The sequence below is a fragment of the Pempheris klunzingeri genome, chromosome 12, assembly GCF_042242105.1.
Source record: "Pempheris klunzingeri isolate RE-2024b chromosome 12, fPemKlu1.hap1, whole genome shotgun sequence".
Classification (NCBI taxonomy): domain Eukaryota; kingdom Metazoa; phylum Chordata; class Actinopteri; order Acropomatiformes; family Pempheridae; genus Pempheris; species Pempheris klunzingeri.
Genome location: NC_092023.1, coordinates 4,736,361 through 4,750,857, shown reverse-complemented (window position 1 = coordinate 4,750,857; position 14,497 = coordinate 4,736,361). Strand labels below are relative to the sequence as shown.

General features: G+C 41.9%; 1 protein-coding gene across 3 annotated transcripts in view; it reads left to right on the top strand.

Moving 5' to 3' along the window:
• slc25a16 (solute carrier family 25 member 16) overlaps positions 1-14,497 on the top strand; it is a 391,343-nt gene that overhangs the window by 362,218 nt on the left and 14,628 nt on the right. The gene's annotated exons all lie outside the window — the stretch shown is intronic.

Sequence of the window (14,497 nt, the reverse complement as noted above, 5' to 3'; positions counted from 1 at the left end):
ATCTATCTATCTATCTATCTATCTATCTATCTTAAATAAAAATTACATCAATGGCACAACTGTAAATGAATATAACAAGTACAAAAGCCAGAAGCAACTATTTAAAAAAATTAACTGTAAAAAAAAATGAGCAAAATTGTGCAAATATATATGAAAAAAAAATATTTTTTATAAATAGTGATATTGCTGCAATAAAAAAAAAAGTCTGTTAACACAAGACACCGAAGCGGTCGTCTCTTCCCTCACGGACAGTGAAGCTCTAAAGGTAATGATGAACCAGCTTGACGAGCCATCTGACTGAAAACTGACAAGCGCGCGTCTCAATCGGGATTTATGAGTTACTAGGAGGAGAAAGTTCCCTCCAAACCGGGACGGAATGTTAACTTTCCAGCGGCTCTTTGTGCAGCAGATCCACAGACACTGAGGGGAAAGCAGCATGAAAACTCAGGTACTCACAGATGCAGAGACGCTCAGAAACTCCGACAAATCCTCCAGCGGTTCACAGCAAGCAGAGAGAGAGAGAGAGAGAGAGGGGGAGAGAGGGAGAGAGAGACAGGAAGAGAGGGAGAGACAGAGAGCTAATTGTGCGGTGGATGCCGCAGTTATCTCAAGGGTTTTTCCCACTTATCCCCTTTACACAACTTCCAAAAGATTTGCTTTATGAAATCGCTTGTGTGATGTTTGAGCCAATCAGCGTACAGCTTGCGAGATATTTAAACACCTAACCAATACCGGGGCTGGGAGCCGGTGGGTGGGCGTGTCCCCAGGTGTTCATCACGGTGTGGCGGCGGGGCGCAGCTGGGATGGAGATGCGGAGCTTTCTCGGTTCAGTTGGGATGCTCTGACTCCTGCCCCATCACCGCGTGACCGTGCATCTGATTTATCTTTAGGTGCAGTCATGTACATGTGGACTGGCTACTGTAGTTTGATTAAGTAATAGTTAATGATCAGTTTGATTTACTAGACTTCACATTTACTGAAACGATGCCCACTGGATTAATCCTGCTTTTTTTATGTTTAATAGACAGATTGGATAAAAACTGTGAGGTGTAAGAGCTTCAGATCAAACCTCAATATTGTTTTCTGGGATAAAATCTTGGTGCGTGTGCAGTTGTCTGGTTTCAGAGGGTCATGAAAATGTTTGGCACCCCGTGCTGTTGATCGTCAATAGTAGTTAGGTAGTCACTCCAAATTCATGCACTCATATCTGTTGAACTGTTGCCCCACCTAAGAAACACTGCAGCTTGTAATCAAAGCCTTATTAAAAAGGACATGTGTTCAATAATAATGTTTGTTTTCATCCTCAAAAAGTCAAATCTTCAATTATATATGTGAATATTATTATATTATTATATAGACTATAAACAACTTTAAGGTTTTGAGTTTGATGTATAAACACCAGAATGAACCTGACTGAGGAAAATGAAGTAATTAAAGTAATTAAAAGCACACACTGACAAGTGAAACTGTGGCTACTTGAGTTGCCTCTTCGACGTTATCTAAGTAGAAGCAGAGAGCCGTTTCAGCTCTCTTTGAGGAATAAAAGGAAGGAAACAACAGCAGTACATTTGCATAGAGCAGAGATACATGCATCAATAACAACGATCCTCAAAAATAATAAATAATTCTTTAAAAAGCAGAAAGTTAGTGTTCTGTCTCATAACAGTCACAAGTGTGTGTGTGTGTGTGTGTGTGTGTGTGTGTGTGTGTGTGTGTGTGTGTGTGTGTGTGTGTGTGTGTGTGTGTGAGAGAGAGAGAGTTTGCAGGTTTACTGCTGCCAGATGTATAATTCTGATGTCGTGCTCCACTGAGTCCAGCCTCCCAGAGACCCCCAATGAAATGAGTTGTGTGTGTGATGGTGTGTGTGTGTGTGTGTGTGTGTGTGTGTGGTTGCGCACAGCCTGGTGAAATGAGATGTTCACATCCCAAGGACGTCTCCCACCATAATTTAAACTCACTGGTGCTGGAAGACTTCAAACTGAAAGTGCTGAAGTCATAAACCAGTGCACTTCTGTCTTTACTGTTATTGTCTGTGATCTACTGGTGTAAATCTGCAGGCAGGTGGCTGTGACTCAAACAATGCAAATACCAGGACAGAAACGTTCAGCTTTTCCATGCTGTGATTACTGCATGTTGGCTCCAGGCAATAAAATTAAGTTAAAGACCCAAAGTCAACACTGCTTTTAGTTATTTGATTGTTCATGTGTTGCAGTTTATCTGCCCCATTTGATTTACAGGTTGCGGAGTTCACTGGCATGGTCACAAAATGTGAGGGAGAAAATCCTCCAGGCCTGACATACTGCAGCGCATGATACCTTCAGCTATTTACTCCCTGATCTACAGTCTCTCACAGCAGAGACCAGAGTGTTTTTATTTATGAGGGACAAAGAGACATCTATCAGCACTCAGCTGAAGCCAGTGACAGTGTATAGTGTGACTTTGAGGCAGAAAGTGAATTGTATTCCTTCCCCTGGGGCACACTGGGACAAATCCCAGACAAGATGTTGTGGTTTGAGATCGCACACACTCATCTGGCATTCCTCACCACCTTACTTCACCCTCGCTCGTCGCCAAGGTCATGGCCCCCCCTCCCTCCCTCCTTAGACGCAATGATCTTAAAATAGAGCTTCTTTAAGTGAAGATGAGAAGTGTAGAAAACTCAAGGGAAGATGGGAGGGGGGGGGCGGCTTTTACTACAGCATGAAGAAATGTCCCCTTTCCTCTTTAAGGGCTGTTGAAAGATGTATAGTGCTACAGCATCATGATGAATCCTCTCCGTGGTGGAAAGGAGAACTCTTCTCATATCATTAAGCTTTAGTAATGGTCCCAATGCCGTGTCCCCTCTGGCAGGGTTGCCTGGCTTGCACTCCTCTGGCTTACAGGCCTGCAGGGCACCTACAGAGACCTGCTGCTGCTGCTGCTGCTGCTGCTGCTGCTGCTCGGCTGCCTCAAGCTTGCAGATGTTTAGTGAAGCTGCAGGATCCAGAATGCATTAAATATTACACCTGAAGCTTTAATTCTCCACAAAAAAAATGAAATCTTTTCAGTTTCAGTGATTTAAAGATTATATACTTCTACACTCTACACACGCTTAAATATTTCATATTTTTCATTTTAATGAGCAGCAGAAGCAAATAATTCACACAACAAAACTTGTACTGATACACTCGTCGGTATATAGAGTTGTAAATGACGTGTTAAAGGAGCATTCCAGCATATTAGTGTTGGGTCTTGGGCCTGGGTTAAGGTCAATTAAGTAATGTGTCGCTTACTGCAGCTTTTTATGCTCTTTTCCCAGAAAACGTGTAGTTTTTGCTGCTGAATATTTTTGCTCTTGTTGTTCAGCCTCCTACTGTTTTTGCTCTCTGTTTCATCTCATCCCCACAATGAAAATATTTGATTTTCTGTGTGGATGAGCTCCAGCTCTGATCTTTGAACCTGTGCGCTGAGACTACTCTGCTGTACTTTATCCTCAAGGGTGTGAGTGCATGTGCTGCTGCATGCGTTGGTGTGACAGCACACACACACACACACACACACACACACATACTCACATGCTGGGATATAGGTTTAACCAACAGGGTCCTCCATAGATCAACCTCCCCTGACAGCTCTCTTAAATGTCCTTGGCAGCCCCCCAACCCCCAGCTCTCGTTCCCTCTCTGTTCCTGTACCTTTTTCTCTCTGGCCGAGCCTCTGATGGATGCTGCCATATTTCTCTGCCTCTCTCCTGTGGAATGCTCCCATAACCACTGGGCCCCGTAATGCATGACACAATCTGTATATATCCCATTAAGTGTCACTTTGTGAATTAACCTGTTTCTGGGGGAAGAATGACACGCAGAGGATGGAGGCTGGAAGCTGACCAGCTCCTTTAAAGTCAGAGATAAATGTCTCTTGGACCTCAAGTTGGCTTTCCAGCCATTCTTCCAGCTAGTGTTTCACTTGTGAAAACTATTCAGCAACACTCAGTTTATATTTGAGCTTAGACGCTGATAATTATTTGCGTGATCTTTCTCTGTAGCTCCAGATTTGCCACGTGTCAGTTTTCCTTTTCCAACGGCGACAACTCATCTCCTGAACTCGGATGTCCTCACAACACTATGAAGAATTACACTTGAAAAATAATATTTGTTTTCTCTTCACCCTCCACAGTCCTCCAACTAATATTTGTTCTTTTCTTTTTTACATCATGAGGTTTTGTACACACTCTCTGCCTTGCTATCAATCACATTTTTAATTTAATGTATGAATATGTGATTTATGTTGCTCAAGCAGAAGATATAAATCTATTTTGCAGAGAGAGGAGGGGATAAGAGCGCTGATGTTCCCTTATTGATTGGCTGGCTTAATAGTGTTTGTTCTTTATAGCTGATCTCAGGAAATAAAGCAAATGAATAGTTGAGAATGGGTTCAGTCACTGCAATGCTCACGAGGATGGGAGAGAGATGGGTGAGGAGGATGAAACAGAAATGGAAAGCAAGAGAAAAAGAAAGATACAGCAGGAAGAACGGGAGTAAAGAAAGCAGGTGATGAGCAGAGGATAAATACTGTTGATTGGTCTTATTGTCAGATTTTAGGTGATATAGAAAGTTAATTTGCTTCATCTACATAGAAAGAATGAATTAATAGAATTAGCTTTGCACTTTTGTCGCACAGTTTAAAACCAGGGCACAAATCACATGATGTTTTAATCACTCTTAGACGAAGCTGGTAGCTACATTGAGCTATGATACACTTTGCTTCCAGGTATGACTGTACTTCATATGAAGCAATGCAACGGGGTGCTTCTTTGTAAACCCAGAGGCCACGTGGTTACATGTCAGTCTTGAGTCATTCCTTCTCCGCTAATGCAGAGTGTCAGGCCATTATTTGCTCTAAGACTGTTTTACAATTCTCAGGGAATTTGTCAGATTGATTTGAAAACCAAACTGTGGTTGTTGCCCAGCACCAGACTCCATGGAGAGATGAGCAAAAGTTGTCTTGACATGTCAAGTTAGGGAAAAGGAAAGAAATTACTTTAGGTGAAGTATTTGACCATGTTATATAAATGCATTAAAGTCATAACCGTGCCTGAATTTAAACTCAGATTCCTCAGCTCAACATAGGAGCTCTGAAGTGCAGATCTTGCATCAGCTTTCTATTTCCAAGCCTTAGTTATAACATGGAAAGGAACACCAAAAAGACCTCAGATCAGTGACTTCACCTTCTTCCAACTTGGTCCACACTGAGAGGAGGAGAGGAGCGCATAAATCCAGCCCGTTAGCCCTGAGGTCTCCTGATGACAGTTCCCGCCCCATGGCTGATGTAAACCAAACTTCCTGTTCGGAGATGAAAAAGCCTGTCAAGCAGCTGCAGCCACCTCAGCCCCTGTCACCCTCCCTCTGCGATGTTCTGCCATTAATAGCAAATCGATTCTAAATGAGGGACAAAGGAAACAAGTGAGAAACAAAAGGACGCGTCCATATCCGGTGGAGGGATGTGCAGAGGCGAAGATGCTGGGGAGGCAGGCCAGTTTAAGAGAGCTACATAAGGTATTTTAAAAGCATGAAAACCTGACATCCCCGTCTAATCTCTGTAGCGCCATGTCAGCTGCTAAGGATGAATAGCAATTGCTCCAGACAGTGCAAGACAGATGGGAAAGTGAGAGCAGGTACAATGGCACAACAAAGAGAGCTGCAGGTTTGATATTGTGCTTGTTGCTTTCCTCTTCCTTCCTGCTTATGAACTTTCTCCTAAATCTCACATTTTTATTTAATTAACGTGTTGTGTTTTTCATTACTCGAGGTTTTGCCATTGGACCAAGTCTCCCCATCTACAGGCGGGTAATGAGCTCTTTTTCATCTGATTATGCCAAATAGTGTATTGATCCCAGCCTGGAAGAAATTACTACATCATCTCCTTAGCTGGCCTTTGTCATTATGAACTACCCCGACTTGTTACCTTACATTACAGACATCTTCTATTAAATGCTGCGTAAAATCTCTCAACCTTTTCAAGCTGCAACATGGGATGTTGGCAGCAGGCACTAATAACAAACAGTTTCTAGCTATTAGAGCATCTGAGGTCAACCTTCATATAAAAAAACCCTTTAAAATACAAGAGGAAATCGTTTGTGAGAAGAAAGATTTTGTTTTTATTTAATTCTGGGTCACATTAGGTCAACTTTTCCCCAATACAAGAACTCTGAGAATTTGTTAGATTAAAGTTGGTGTTTGTGTTTTGTGGTCTTTAAGTGGAAAATGATCCTTGTACTGACTGCTATTGCTGCCATCTTCAGTCAAGCACTATCCCTCCTCCTGGGTTTCTGCCGCTGTCTCTTCTGTGGGATAATCAGCCGCTCTCCTGCAAGGTAATTCCTGCTCAGGAGTGCATGTGGCCGACACTGCGGAAATTCATTTTTTGGTTTAATTTCAGGCCTATTGATCGTGGAGCGCTTTACGACTGCATGACATCCATAATCACAACAATGGTGTGACAGCGGAGATAAATAATGTGGCAAAGGCACGGAGAGAAGGAGGGATGTAGGGATGAAAGGGATGCAGAAGTGAAAAAAAAGGAAGAAGCAGGTTCCATCTCTTACTGCATTCTGTATTAATTACTGATCCCCACCCTCTCCTAACCCCCGTCACCTGATTGATCTCCCCTCAGAGGCCATAAATTAGTTTTCTTCCCAAACTTATCTGAAATCTGTTTGTTTAAGCATCCATTAAAGGGATAGGAGCCAGTGCTCTACAGTAATTACCAAGGCTACTGTAATATCTATAATTATTATGATTAGTGGAGCAGAATTAAGTCACTGCTATAGAAACCACAAGGGGCTGAAACCACAGCATGATTATGAGGTTTTGCATATACTAATGCTGTAGTCGAGTGCAAGTGAGCGATGTTCCTGAAATGAATACAAGTTGATTCAGGCAACAGTAGATGCATACTGAAGAGCAAAAAGTATCAGACGAAACATTTGAACTGGAAACTGGAAATTAATTTGTCCTGAGGGGGCAAGATGACCAATATACAACACCAACGCCACGGTTTTAAAATTAGACATTTTCTCATTATTTTACACTTTTATTCAGATATTTGTGGAAATGTGCACACATTCCCAGGAGGTTATTGAGTCTTTTTCTCCTCAGTAAGCATAAATGCCTCCCTCAGAGTCAGCTAGGCCCAGTGTGGTCAGTGTTTGTGTGGGGAGAAACTTCAAGAGAGTCCAGAGAGCTGGTTTAGGCCGGCAGCAGAGGCCACAGCAGGTCCTCTGCCTCAGCTAGGTGTGACCACCTGTGTTTATGAAGAACTTCACCACAACTTTGCGTAATTTTACCTGCTTCCAGCTCAGGAATAGCTGTAAAGCTACATTATATATATGATATAAAGATATGTGATGAATTGAGGTCCAAAATTTGACCTTTCGCAGTGTGCATGCAGTGAAATAATAATGATGTCTAGTAAACACTTGCCGGTGATGCAGCAGTGCATAAAGTATGTCTCTTTTTGTTGTTGGAGTCAGAGGGTGCTGACAGCTCCCGCTCATAAAATGTCTCAAGTCAGAAAGGCGATAAGGATGCAGGGTTAATGCGGCTTGGCACACAGTTTTATTTGTGCAGAGGCGGAGAAGTCTCGCTCCTCTCCCCCTTTGTGAGAGGCACAGAGCGGAGTGGATACTATTACAGGATGGGAAGCAGTGCGAGTAGGTGGAAGAGAGAGAAACTGACCGTATGCAAAGTACTATGCAGGACCCAATCAACTTAAAGCTGGTCAAAATTACAATATTACGCTATATTATCACCTTCAACAGGATTTAAATTGTTTTACAAAAGTAATTGTCATGAAAAACTAACAAAGTGGGTTACTGTAGTTTTAGCTTTATGTTTGAAAAGTGTTGTCTGATATAATGCACGACAGTGGAGTACAGCTAATCTAGTTTTTGATAATGTTGTTTGTAAAATGCTGCAGAAAGTGTTAGTCTACTTGACCAATCAGTGACGGTCAGCACTACAAGCCAGGAACTTCCTGAACAGAGTTTTTAGGGGGAAAATGGGGCTTTTGTAACACCTGTGAAAATAACCCTGATGGTGTCATCGTGATGTCATTCTGTTTTTAGACCTCGACCCATAATAGGGACCAACAGTAAAGATAACTTGGCCTCCATTGCATCGAATTTTACCTCCTTTTTCATAGAATCCAACTCTAAATCACTGGAGTACCTCTTTATTATGTGATATTTCAAAAATGTTGCACAACCCCATTAAAACTGACAAAGCCAACACTTGACATTACGGTGCACTGCAGTCACAGAGCCGCTTATATGCAGAACTCTTGTTGGTGTAGTTTAACAACAAAAACAACAAGAATACAATTGATTTTCAGCCATGTTGCCTGTAGTTTGTAAAAATCTCATCACTCGGTGTCTTTATCCTGAGCTGCAGGGATTCTCTGCTGCTAAACCTGCATACATAATGAGACAAGGCTTGGTAACAAAATTGTTTCTTGTTGGTGTTAGGGATGAGCGCCACTGGGAGTGAATTGTACTACAAGGCTCCACACCACTGATCAGCTATAGCTATTTGTATGTGAGTCAATACCCGGTCTGCTGTCTTTTTAGGGAGGGCCAGTGACCCTATCATGGACACGACCTGTTAAGAGAAGCAGCCTTTTCTTATCTGCATGCCCTTGGAGTACGCGCCCATTGATATGCCACCTTGACTCTATCTTCATGCCAAGATGCTTCCAATTATGCGAGCCGCTGGAGTGCGGCAGAGCGTGGGTTTCTGTACGATGAAAACTGGTCTATGGGTAATGTGATCTTGCTGCTTTTCCCCCCACAGGGATGGTTTCCGCTCATGGAGGGGGGATTAAAAGAACAGCCTTTTCTCTACTCAGCACAGCTCGCCACTTTTCCCACAGTCTCATGACCCCATAAGGTAGACTGATCTATTTAGTGAATGGCTCATCACAGGGGGGCCTGAGCTCCGCAACAACCTGCATCTATTACATTCAACAGTTCAATACATCATATGTGGGGATTTTTCGCTGTGACATCAGTTCCTGTGTTATCAATCTTTCTTCAGATGCCTCTGTTTAGGCAGCCTGATGTCAGCAGACAGCCAGGCGGAGGTGACAGTACAGTCAGGGCAGCCCTGTGACTGACAGCAGGCTGTCACTCAGCTGAAGTGACAAACTCATTGTTGGACAGCCACCAGGTAAGTGAGAGATGGGTGGAGAAGAGGTATTGAGACGGACTGTTTATAGCCCGTGGAAGCTTCTTCACCTATCAGGACGCCTGCGACAAACATTAATCTCTTCTTTTATGTCTGTTCTCTTGTCAGGCTTCCAGAAAGCTCTCTATTTGCTCTCGTGCCTCAATTTTGACTTCCACTCCAACTGTGGGCAATTTATAGAGGCAAAGAATCTGCAAAATGATTTAAATCTTAACGCTTTGCTCTTCTTGACGTTCCCTTTCTCCACATTCGCATTCATGTTCCATTCGTTTGGTTTTCACTCTCTTCCAGAAGAGGGCAGCACTTCTTTACCAAATGCCGTCGTAAGCTCTGCCATACGCAGCACAGTATTCCCACATTCAGCGTTCTGCTGTGTAGTTTGTTGAGGAGTTGTATGCAGACAGAGGTCATCGTCTTTTTTTTCCACACAGAAAACGTCTGCTCATTCCCTGCATGCTTCTCATCCCTTTAATCTCATCTTCCCCACTTCACTGTTTTGAAAAGGAACTTTTTCAGACTAAAGAGCAGCTTGTCATCTCCATTGTGATTTATGAAAAGAGCACAATACAATTTACGGCAGACTTCAGTCACTTCCACTTGTATTGCCTGTCGCCCTTCTTCTCTCTTTCTTTCGCCCTCTCCCTCTCCCCTTCTCTCTCAACTCGCCTCACTCTTTCGTTTCCCCCCTCTCCCTCTTTGCTCCTGCTCCACCCTATAATCACGCCGGTTCATGGCTCTCATTTGGAGTGGTATATATAGCAGTAATTGTCAGGGTGCAGTACAGAGACTGGGCAGAGCATGTGTACTCTCTCACAGGGCTGTTTTGCAATAAATCTGGTAGTGGAGAGGAGAGGATTGGGGTGGGGAGACGTTGGGGGGTTATGTACGTGCACAGGCACTTCCACACACTTATACACAATGCTCTAACAATACAGTAAGCACATAGAGGAGTAGATAAAAATGTACCAGCACCTAAGAGAAGGCATTGAATTAATTTGCAAATGCTCTCTTTGCTTCTGTAAGTCATTATATCTCATCACCTATTCATTTACTCTCAATGGGCCAGACATGAAAATTGAATGTGTCTCATAATGCGTTTTTCACTCAATAGGATGGGACAATTATGCAAATGCATTCATTATTTAGAAAAGCACATCCTGATCAGTAAATATTAACAATCCCAGGTTATGAATTACAGCCCATACGTCACATGGTCTGCTTATGATCCATGAGACACACTCGCATACTGTTCACATACAAAGTAATGAAAACAGGTAAAGCACTTATAAGTGGAAGGAAACACTAATTAGACTTCTTGTCAGCTTCTCAGACTATACAGTAGCCGCTCATCACCGTGGACGTGATAAAAAGCAAGTCGTCAAGAAGGCAGCACACACAAGACATTCCTGCTCAATAATCTGAAGCCTGATCACAAAAATCCTTCGCCATGTCTGTCTGCCTGACAAACCATGGAACACTGCCTCCAAAAGAGATGCAAAACCTGTTATGCAGTCCAGTTGTTTGTAAGTCTGTGTGACAGGGTGGGGGTGGAGGTGGGTGGTGGGTCCTTGTAGCTTGTATGGACAGGTCTGTCATTCAGAGAGCGCACACAGTCTCCATTGTGCAGCCGCCTGTGGTCCCCATCGGGTCAGGGTGGGGTGGCAAGGGGGCCTCTCGAATAAAAACACGTGCTGCAAACAGGAAGTGGGCCTGTAAGGATAAAATGAGAACTGCATGGCTGAGTGTTTATGAATGGAGTTTGGTCATATTTCCTCAGCTTTACCTCAATTTGCTTTCTTTCACCTATTTCGCTTCGTCCTTATCAAGTGATTTCGTTTGCTCGGGTTTAACTTTGGATGTAGGTCCGCACATGTCCAAGCTGCACAAGAATGAGCCGTCCTGGAGATGGTATCAAGGTCTGACTTGCGACATCATATTCTCTTAAAGTAGGTACTAGACAACCAGTCTGTGGCAGTGTGATGAGATCATTTTAGCTCTTTGCAAGGCAGTGATATGTTTCCAGTGAATGCGTGAAACTGATTAATCTCTACGGAAGAAAAAGAAAAGATTTTAAGACCTTATATGAGTCAAGATAATCTTTGAAATCTGTTATATTTGCTTACAGTTTGTGTGCACTTTTATTTGTGGTTCTAGGAATACAGTTCGCCGAAAGTGCATGAAAGGATGCTGGATGTGTGTGAGTACACTCCTTGAACCCAGGTGCTCTGCTTTCAAGTATCCCTTTCCTGTTTGCCCAGCAGCTGTTTTATCCTTGCCAGTGACCACTTCACAGCCCTGCTGTTTTCTTTCTGGGTGGACTTGTCAGCAGGGATCAAATCAAACTTTTGTTAAGAGTAAATTTCCTTTCCAGACATCGCTGATTACTCCACCCGCTTCTACCAGATTTGATATGAGTTTGAGTTTAGTCATTAATCCTTGAACACTTTTGTATATTTTTCTTACTGAAATAGCGAGACGATTTCTCGGTTCCCATGAGGGGCAGTATTTGCAAAGGATTAAGTCACAGAAAATGTAACAGCTTGAAAGGGTTGTCTTTGCTGAGACCTTTTAGGGGAAACCTTGTTAAATAATGTTCCAGTATTCCACCTGGCTTTACATGTCTAAAAACCCAGAGTACTTGAGTAACCACTTCGGGCGGATCAGATCGTCCCACAAAATAACTCACATGTATCACAGCAGGTGGAAGGAAACATGTAAGGACTACCGTCTTCTTGATGCAAAGGAAACATACAGCTTGAGTCATTCTCTCATCGACAAATATTCTGCAGCATCATGCAGTAACAGCAAGAAGGAGACAGGAAGGAGAGGGCAGCTTAGTATGTGATGAAGTTTTATTGATTCACAGTAATGATGAATGAATGGATCGTGATTTGTTCTGTAACTAAAATTCGCTTCTGACTCAGCCAGTGTCTATCCACAGTTATCCTAACATTTCTCAAGAAAGAAAAGGTAACAAAGTGAAGCACCTTCATACCTTCAATTTCTTCCTACAAAATAAACATATTTATTTGATTGCTTTTGTGTAGTGTTGACAAAAAAAGAACCAAAGTTCATTTGGCGTTGTCATGTATGCATCACAACTAAAAGCAATGTAAATCACATCAAATCAAACGTTATTATTATTATTTTTTTTTACTTCAGATGAGGTCAAAGTCCCTGAGAGCACAGCTTTCTATGAACGTGATTGTAGAAAAGCACCATGGCGCTCACGCTCTCAGCTTTAAAGAGAAAATAAAAGCATAACTGGCCATGAAAAAGAAGATCCCAGTGCTATGCATGTAGCATCGGTACACGTACAGTAATATGATGAGAGTGGTGAATGTGAACCAACTTCAGCAATGAAATGGTATATAATTTTAAATAACACACAGAACAGACCATGGTAATATGTCAATAGCAACTGTACACAAGCACAAACCAACAGAAAAGCATATAAGCAAACGCTCATTTTAGAATTTCAGGATAATCTTCTAACATTTGTATCTCCAACACTTTTAGTAATAGGACTGATTACGCTCGGCCAAGCGTGCATGATTATAAAAGGTTATTCTGAAAAAGCTTTAAATTCTTTCCAAGCCTCCTCCGTGGGGTCAGAAGCATGAAAGTCCAGTGAGGAAGGAGACAATCTGCTGAAGAAATTAATTAAGTCTACAGTTGTTTTTATGAGTGACGTCTTTTCCACAACATGTCCTGGAAACTGCTCATTAGAAAACCGTCTTAACAGGTTTAACCACTGAGACAATGAGCCAAACGCTGCGAACACATCAATGGGGTGAAACAACATGATTAACACAAGTTCTGTGTTGTAAAAGGAAATGGAGTTGCATCATTGTTGGAGTGGAGCTAAAGAAATTTGAAATATACAGTATATCTTCGCCGGCCCAGCTTTAGTAAAAATTAGGCCACTGTTTACTGTGTTGAAGCATGAACTGAGGAGTTTATTTTTTCTCCCAGACAAACATGTTGTTCTCGTTGGGGAGCTGAAAATGCCAGCTTGTGGTCTCTGTATGGCTGCCTACAAAAAGGCAGCGCTGGTAGTAAAAGCTGTATGTCTGCATAAGTCTTTCACGAAACCTTCATCCCTTTCCCTGTCTCTGTCTTACTTTCCCACTCTTTCTTTCAATCAGCGCCTCCCTTACTAAGTCTCTCAGAAACTCAAATCCTAAAATCCTGATTCTTGCTCTTCCCTTGATTCCATAAGTAACCATTCCATAGTGTTTCTTTATAAAGCACATGCTATAGCCCTAACCTTAACCGTAACCTTAAGTCTAACCCAAACAGACGTAATTAAAAGGTTTTTTATATGCTCTCAAAACCAAGCCTGCCTGCCTGCCACAATACTGCGGTTTTGTCAGGACGGTTTTCCCTCCCGTCAGAGAGGCTGCAAGAGAAAAACTGTACAGTTACAGTTGCTTTAATCACTAAAATGATATAAGTCAACAATTATTCATCTGCATCATGGGAACACTAATACTAAATCCTCTAACTACTGACTAACTATGAAATCCTTTTTTCCTCCCTGCTTAATTATGTCAGAAAAAAATATTCAGTATTGTTTCTGAAACACTGAGTTCGCTGACAAACTCTTCACTGAGCATGCTGTGTATGTGTGAATTCCATGAATAAATAAAGTTACAGCATAAATAGTTCATTGCATATGAAAACTAAACACAAACTGTATATTTCACTCTCTGGAATGTAAAACAATAAAGTATTTTTTTAGATAAACACCCTAAAAAGTCAGTTTGGTGACTAATTAAAAAAAAAAAAAAAAAAAAAACATTGGGGGGGAAAACTAGAATACTGATGTTAAAAAGTTAAAGTGCTTTGTTCCATAAAAATCATTTGACCTCTTCTTGCCGACCTCAGTGAGAAGCTTTGTAGCAAGACTACACTTTTATAAAACAATGATTTTGTTAAAACCAAAGCAGTAATAAAATACCCAATTAACTTTAAAAGAAAACTACCCAAAATGCATTGTGCACCACTGTTCACCTGAAACATAGTGAGGTTAATGTAACGACATGCAGTATTGTTAAAGAGCACCAATACTGACGTAATGTAGAAGCCAATAGTTACAAATGACTCGATGAGTAAAGAATTAAGGTAAAATAATGCCAACAGAGCCAATTAGAGCACTTTTTGCCACATGTGCATTAAATCTGCCCAAAAAAAGACACAAACTCACAATGTTACTATTATTTTTTCTCAGATTTTCATATCTTGTCATCTTGGGAATGAGATTTCCCAAAAGC